This window comes from Antrostomus carolinensis, unplaced genomic scaffold (genome assembly GCF_000700745.2).
Source record: "Antrostomus carolinensis isolate BGI_N321 unplaced genomic scaffold, ASM70074v2 scaffold13888, whole genome shotgun sequence".
Classification (NCBI taxonomy): domain Eukaryota; kingdom Metazoa; phylum Chordata; class Aves; order Caprimulgiformes; family Caprimulgidae; genus Antrostomus; species Antrostomus carolinensis.
Genome location: NW_010332360.1, coordinates 1 through 8,523, shown reverse-complemented (window position 1 = coordinate 8,523; position 8,523 = coordinate 1).

Below are 8,523 nucleotides of genomic sequence, written 5' to 3'. Positions count from 1 at the left end.
TGAATTTTGATCATGTGGATCTTTCTGATGATATATATTTATCCTTAAAAAAATCGCAGTCAGCTCATTTAAATTCTTCAGAATAAAACCCATGGTTTATCTGAGCACAAACATTTCTGTATATTATGAAACAATCATGATAAATTCTTTCCTGTGAGAAAAGACATAAATGTCAATATTTTCAACTTAAAGCTCTGAGAGCTAAATGAATTCCCAGGGACAAACATATATTATGCGAGTTGAGAGCAAACAGCAGGCATGGCATGACTCAGAAGAATAGCAATGAAACTGCACATTCCTCAGTGAACTTGTGAATTATGCAAATAGAAAGTCAGAAATTAAACAGCAGGCTCTTGCCTTAGCATTTGTAATTAAGGTTCTTCATTACCACACAAGATGCTTTTATAATATAGGTTTGTTAAAAGGTGTGTTTTATGTTTTCTGCTTTGATGGGATAAAAAGGTTTTGCGAAGTTTGGGAAACAACTGGTTTCCCTAAATGCAAACTAGATTCTGCACGTTTCACGTGGATACAGTTCAGAGTAATTTTTAATGTGTTTATGTTCATCTTTCAGGCAGCTGAACTGCTGGCAGTCATGTTGCTTACTCCTGAAAACCTCCCAGAAAATCTGCAGACTTCAAAGGCTGTTAGGAATTATTCATATTCTTTAGATATGGTATCTTTCTAAGGAACTCTTCTTTCTGTGATCTCCCAACAGCAGCTGAAAGCCAACAATTATAACCTCCTTGTCACACTTGTAACTTTCTTTTCTCTTGTACTAAATGGCTCTCCTTTTATCTTAATGCAAAATTTAGAAAGAAGAAAATATATTTTTCCTGATGTTGTTTTTTCTGAAAACAAAAAATACCTGGGTTTATTCAGCTTGTTGTCTCCAGATATAAAAAAAAAATAAATAAAGAACATGACTGAGATGCTGAAGAAGCCAAGCTTAAGCCAAACTCAGAAAAGCCAATCCAGTACAGCTCCCAATCCTAACAATGCACACCACATTCTCAAGTCCCTCTGTGCTCCAGGAAGGACTTTGATTTGCCCATGGAGCAAAACACTAGATACATATGGCAATTTTGTAAGTACAACGGATTTAGGATGGACATCCAGGTGAGTGAAAATTTGTGTATTTCAGCTTCCAACTTTCATTAAAATATAGTGTTGTGGTTTAACCCCACCCAGCAACTAAGCACCACACAGCCACTCACTCATTCACTCCCAGTGGGACAAGGAAGAGAATTGCAAGGGTAAAAGTGAGAAAACTTGTGGGTTGAGATAAAGACAGTTTAATAGGCAAAGTGAAAGCCACACACACAAGCAAAACAAGGAATTCACTCACCAGTTCCCATTGGCAGGCAGGTGTTCAGCCATCTCCAGGAAAGCAGGGCTCCATCATGTGTAATGATTACTTGGGAAGACAAACACCATCACTCCAAACATCCCTCCCTTCCTGCTCCTTCCCTCAGCAGTATATGCTGAACATGACGCCACACATCATGGAATATCCCTTTGGTCAGTTGGGGTCAGCTGTCCCAGCTGTGTCCCCTCCCAGCTTCTTGTGCACCCCCAGCCTCCTCGCTGGTGGGGTGGTGTGAGAGGCAGAAAAGGCCTTGACTGTGTTTAAGCCCTGCTCAGCAATAATAAAAACATCTCTGCATTAGCCACGCTGTTTTCCTCACAAATCCAAAACGTAGCCCCATACCATCTACTATGAAGAAAATAACTCTATCTCAGCCAAAACCAGCACATTCTCCATTCCTTATTCCAAACCATTTATGTCACGTTCAAGTCCCACACTACCCAATACATCCTCATTAACCACCACCCCTTTTCTCATTCTTTGCTATAATACACAGATATCTTTCCCTTAGTCTATGGACCACCCCTGTAAAATGTCTGTAAAATGTTCACAAATGCCCACAAAATGTCCACTGAGTTCATTTAGTCCATGACTTTGTGCTCCATCTGTTTGGTGGTCACTGAGGACACGAGAGGTGGTGTGTTGTGTGGAGTTACTGGGCACCAAAACCAGCTCAGGCAGGTTGGGTCTCTGCTGCCCTTGCACTGGCTCCTGTAAGGCTTGTCCTCCATTGGTTCAGGTGGTTCCTGCTATCGTAACTCCTATAACATGCAACTGAAATCCCAGGTTACAACAATTTAAAGGTACTTCCATTACAATCTCCACCCCCAGCCCCTTTGGACAGACCATAGGGTTTAGGGTTTGCATAACTCAATCTTATTGAGTGTCTGTGATTACATGTGATGCTAAAGTGCAGAACATTGGTAAATAGCTCTGAGAAGTTGACAGAGATCAATATAGCAACTGGAATATAGCAGGTAGGGAAAGTGTGATGGAAAAATAGATGGAAAATCAACTGAACTGTAATTACATTTTAGTAAATGGCTTGTTGCTCTGCATATTACAAATATTGGGTTTCAAAAACACAAAGAAGTCTTTAATGTCTTTGTTCTCATGCTTCTTTCTGTGACAATCTAAGTTCAACCCTTTTTTGGTCATGACAGCTGATCTGGAATTGATCCTATATCCAAAATCTGCAAGCCAATCCAAAGTATACCACAGGTCCAAGAACATTTCAGATATAATCACAAAAGACATATTAACATAAATATATCAACATATTTAACATGAGCATATATTTTCAAAACCCAGTTTTGGACCGCAGTGAGAAAATCTAAAGCGGAAAACCAAGCATGAGCTCTCTTTGCAGTACAGATTTACAATTCACCTCCATTCACAGATCCCCATTGCTTAGACAACCTACATAGCTCAGGGTCCCCTCTCTTTTGACCTGCTTGGATTTCCTCCTGTCATTGCAAGATAAAGGCTGCTGGTGAGAACATCTCCATTCACACATGCATGCTGCTCAGTAGGACCGTGCTGACATGCTGCCAGATTAGATCCAAAGCTTTATGGCCAGGCTCACACAACAGGCTCCTCGCCTGAGACCATTTGGTGTGTCAGTGCTGGAATACTCCAACATCCCATCCTTGCTCCCTGCCCCCTTCCCAGTGGGGAGCTAAAGACTCTTTCCTTTTGACTTTAGACTGCTTGATACTGCCAACAGGACATCTTAGCAGATAGCATTTTGCACAGAATTTCCTAGATTTGAACCAAAAATTCACTGAATGTCATTGGGGTGACAGTTACCACTAGCTGGGCCCTCATCAATAGGGCAAAGTTAGAAACTCCTGGCATGTTCTTCTCACATCACCCTGAACAGAAGGACAAGGGCCAGTCCCTGGGGCAGGAGCTGGAACTGCTCCCCACTGGGGCTCAAGAACTCTACCACTTTCTGCAGCTGACTAGAGGCAGAGACCATCAGCCACCGGTACATCACCAGGTGCTCCTGGGGGAAGCACTAAGTCCTCAGATCTTCCAACCACTTCCAGCTCCAGTTGAGCACAGTCAATGACTGACCCAGTTGAAGGCATTCTGGCAGTCATGGGATCTGGGGGTTATTCTAGTGAAGATACAGCAAGATACAGCAGCCAGAGGCAGGAGAGCAGATTGTCACCCCCTGGTGACTCACTCATTCAGCTGCCACCAGTGCTGGCAAGGTGCAGGGCAGCTGTGCAGGGTGCTGCTTCAGATGGTCAAGGCTTCACACACCTGGAAATACCCCGGGGGGCCTCTCAGGTAATAGGCTCAATCAGGTAGCAGCATTCAAGGCAATAGGTTTCCCATCATCTGCAGACGCTCATTTCATGGCCCAACAAGTTGCCAGATTGCCCCAGCCAGGTGCATACCACTGTGGTCCCTGCCTGGCTGGCCCACTGCAGGCCCCAGAGATGCTGTTCTCCTCTGCCCCCATCTTCTGAAAAGTCTCTAAACCACCTCCTGGGGCTGGAGCAGAGGTGCCCTCTGGTGGCACCTATGGAGCTCTGTCACCTCTCTGGATCTGCCCATGCTTCTGCTCCTGGTCTCCAGGTCTCATGAGCCTCTTTCATTGCATGTGCCATAATCTTCCTGTGGACAGAGATTAGGCTGACTGACCTGTAGTTCCCTGGATTCTCCTTCTTCGCCTTGAGGGTGGCTGTCACACTGGCCTTTTTCCCGTTTTCAAGAACCTCCCCCTATTACCAGTTCTTGACTTCTTCCAGTCTCTCTCCTAGCCCACCTCCTCTGACACCTCCCCATTCACCACACTCGTTTTGGCCATGCTATTCACCATAATCCTTTCCACCATGCTTTGCATCTGTACAGCTCTTGGCTGCTCTTCCTGCACCCCTGCCTGGCAGGACCCCAGTACAGGAGAAACTCTAGTTGACCAGCTTCAGCTTACTGCTGTTGGGAGATTGAGGTAGGAAGAGAGAGTTGTCTGTAAGCCTTTGCTTTCCTTGAAGTGACTGTGAGGTTCAGGCCTCCCAGAAACTCCCTGCCCTTTACTGTATAAATTCTCCCTTGCCCTTCCATTCAAGCAGGATCAGGAACTGGGTCAGGAAAACCAGGAGTGTGTAAGAAAAGTAGAGATAGCGCATCCCCTCAGGAGGCTATAAATCATTTGAAGACCACTGCTTTCCTTCCTGGTAGAAGATCATTGAGAGAAGAGGGGAAAGGAATGAAACTTGAGGATCCAGGAAAAAAACAAAAGAGAAGGAGAACCCCATTTGCCACCCTGAATATGAGTGTCCTGACTATAACATTTGGTACAGGTTTCTGACAGCAATTTTTGTTCTCGGGGCTCAGCTGATAAAGAATCAGAAAATACAGGCTCTCCAAAGATTCTTCTTTCTAAAGTAGAGATAAAATAGACACTTAGTTCTAAAGCAGGGATTTTTACAGTCGTTCTCCTTTGAAAAGGACAGATTCCAAACAGGCTTGTTGTCAGGAGCTGAATGGGGATGCTGAGCTGAGCTGCTCAGATACTCCTCAGACCCTCTGAGGTCAAGGCCATGACAAAGCACCCTCATTTCTATGTGTATCATCATCCTTGTGAGATGACTTTCTTTAGCACCTAAGGCCCTAGCAGAGGCCCATCTGACATCATAGTAGCATTAAAAATTGAGTGAAACAGAATGTTTGGCTGATCCACAGAGAAGAGACGAGAAAATACAGGTTTTGAGTAGAAAATGTGTTTGATGTTCCATGTCAGTCACCCAACTGAAAATCTGCTTCACTGAGCCAAGTATTTTGCTCTCCTCCTTAGACATCAAAAGCATTAAGTGGTTTACTCACTGTATTCCCTGACCCTACAGTAAAGGCAGTACACACAGAAATGCATTATTGCCATAGGGAAACAAGTGAAAGCTCGGGTTTATGCCCAAATTCTCAGTGTGCAAGCTACAGTGAAGTGAAAGTTACTACAGAAATCAGATAACCTCATAAAACAGAGGTCACTGACTCTGATCAACCTGTAATAACTATGACCTTTGGACCATAGCTCACTTTTCTCGGGTCAACACAACACCCATCTTTTTTCCTGTTGATGCAAATGGTTGAGAAAAAGTAATGACAATTCATTAGAAATCTATGTCCTTCTGTATTTCTCGTAATGACAATTCATTAGAAATCTATGTCCTTCTGTATTTCTCGTAATGACAATTCATTAGAAATCTATGTCCTTCTGTATTTCTCTCCTAGTCAGTGCAGAAGAAGCAGAGGCTTCTACAATGACATGGGTGTCTTTATAGAAAGTATCTGTAGTGGCTATGTGGATCATTCTCCACACTAGACCCGTTCTCTTTTTGGCAACGCTCACAGTTTTAAATGAGGTAGAACTGAAGCCTGCCCTGAGGTGTACCATTTACTTTGGTTGGCAATCATAACCTCCAATAACAACTGGAAGGTCAAGAAAAAGGTTTCTGGCAAAGTAAGATTGCCCCTGCTAAATAACGAGGATAATCCCTAACCGCTGTAATCTGTAATCACAGATTTTTAAAGACATGAGAACCAACATGTCCTCAGCAGGATTTACAGGCAGTCATTTGACAATGGCAATGTGTTTCACACCACATCCTCTATTACCAAGGAGCACAAGGAGAAGTATGGAAAAAAAAACAACTAAACAAAAAAAAAATTGTAATCTAATGACACCTAAATATCTAACTATCTAAAAGGTTCCCTTGAAGTTGATGGAAGTGTTTTAGGTAAAGAACCATATGCCTCAAATGATACTACAGTAATTAGGAATGGGATATTCCAGAAGACAAATACAGCCTTTTTTGGTTGTTCTTCTGAACCCAAGAGTCCTTCACCGAGCAACTGCAGCCACAGAGCTCTGAATCCCAAGTAGATGAGTAAAAGCCATCGGCTCTACTCTCAGTGTGACAGCTGGATCCCAACCAAGTTGATAGGGCCTGTTTCAAACAGAAAATCCACTGTAACTAATAGATGTGAAAAGATCCCTGCTGTGTTTAAGCACTGTGATTTGGTGATGCACCTTCTGCAGATCTAGAGAAGAGCCGAGAAGTTCTGCAAATATTTATTCCATGTGTGGAAATGGATATGTGTCAATCATCCGAGTATTACCTAGCTTCTTGAAATCTAGACGTAAGATAAACAGCCTTGATTTTCTTTCTCAGTCAAAACTATTCAACAGTGAATTCTCCTGTAAGATCATTTTAGATTTGGTTTTTTACACTCTACCAAAACCTCAGCTCTCACTGAAAACAGCAGCAGCCACAGTTTCTTTCTTGGTTGAAATGTTAATAACTCATAGAACAAACCCCAGTGCACAGCCAAGCATCTGCTCAAATATTTTCTGAAATAAGATCTGGAGCCTATATCATGGCTGTGTCTGATGGTGCTGAGCCATTATGTCCATCCCTAAATACATGTTTGGTGCAGTACTGCTACGTGTTTTATAACATAGAGCAGGTCTGCAAAACATGAATCACAAGTCACATTTTCATTCAGGAAGTTTGATTCCTCAGGTAGCTACTAATTGTAGGTTCGGTAAGAAGCAGACACCTGCTGAAATGAAACACATCAGTCAATACTGAGGCTTGCTTCAGAGTCATTATCTAGCATTAATCCAACAGCCTGGGCCATCCTCCCGCTGCAGCAGTAAACATTATTGCACACACAGTACACCTGAGACTACTTCTCTCCATCTTTGTGCCAGGAATCCGCTGGCCCAGCACCTACCTGCCGGCTGGGGGCAGCCTTATGATGTGATGGCAGAATGTCCAGCCACCAGGAAGCACGTCCTCTAAAGACCCTGCAGCACCCAGGGAAGATCCAGGGCGGCAGTGGCTTTCACCGTGTGTTTTTGCCGTCTGCAGACCTTTGTGCTTTCTGATTGCACCAAGCTAATCCTCTGTGCGCCACACTTGGTACTATAGACCAGGGTGGCTGCTCTAACAGTTTTTCTCCTGCCATGGAAGCTTTAGACCTCCCTATCAGTGGTGCCTCAGTTGTTTAGGAACCAGATACATGTTCACCCCGAATACTGCCTGATTTTTAAAGCTAAACTGGCAACCATTTGGTTTTCCTCAAGACAATCCATCATGTTTTCCACATTTCTGTAACTTGCTGTTCATAACCCGCTGAACCATTTTTGCGGTGAGAATCAGGCGGACAGCTGAGGAAAAGAAGTAGGGCAGTGCTGAATAAAACCAAACAACCGGTTAAGAAAATAAATGCATTTTGAAATGTTCAGCTAAAGAAAAACTGAAAAGCATTAACTTTTGCTGTTTGGCTTTTTCCACGCTCTGAGCTCTCAAAATAACCTATAAATGTAAGTACATCATTTTTATTAAGTCACTTTAAAATGGGAGAAAAGATTAAGATGTCATAGTACAAATGCTGGATAGTTTAAATTTTGCAGTATTTACTTTTATATTCTTTTCAGAAAACTTTTGAAAAAATGACCATATATTTTCTAAGCATTTAAATGTTACAAACCCAAAATGTTTTACCAAAATAAAACCATATTCAAAGGAATCTTGTCTTTTTTCTGCTCCCCTCATCCACTCTAAATATGCCCTTCCTTTTGTGCAACCTTCTGCGATTTGGGGTTACATCGATTACTGTCTTTGGTTTCTACCTACAAAATTTCCATATTTCCTCTGTTATCCAGATAAAAACTTGCTTGGAGCAGAGATTTTTTTTTTTTCTTTCCAGTATGTTTGTTCAGTGCCTGTTGGCATAATTCTTGACCTTGATAACAGCCAGAAGCTAATAACAATCTCCTAACATCCTCCTCTATACCAGAAATTAAAAACTACTTAAGCCATGGGTATTTCTCAGGTGAAGAACACCTAACATATTACCAAATAGACAAGGATTAATAATGTGTTCACCAAAATCACCAAGAAGTCTGAGACATTGAATTTAATTAAACTTACAAAAAAAAAAAAAATAAATCATTTTTTCTCTTTTCTGTTCAAATTATAATGGCCAGCCTTCAACTCATGTTTACTGGTAAGCTATTGTGTGGTCCATACTAAAACACTGAGTAAGGACAAAATTTTGAGATTAATTCTCTTTAAATGCTGAGAAGATGGTGACGTGCGGAAAGGAGACTCCACAACTTAGAGAAGTTGTAAAGT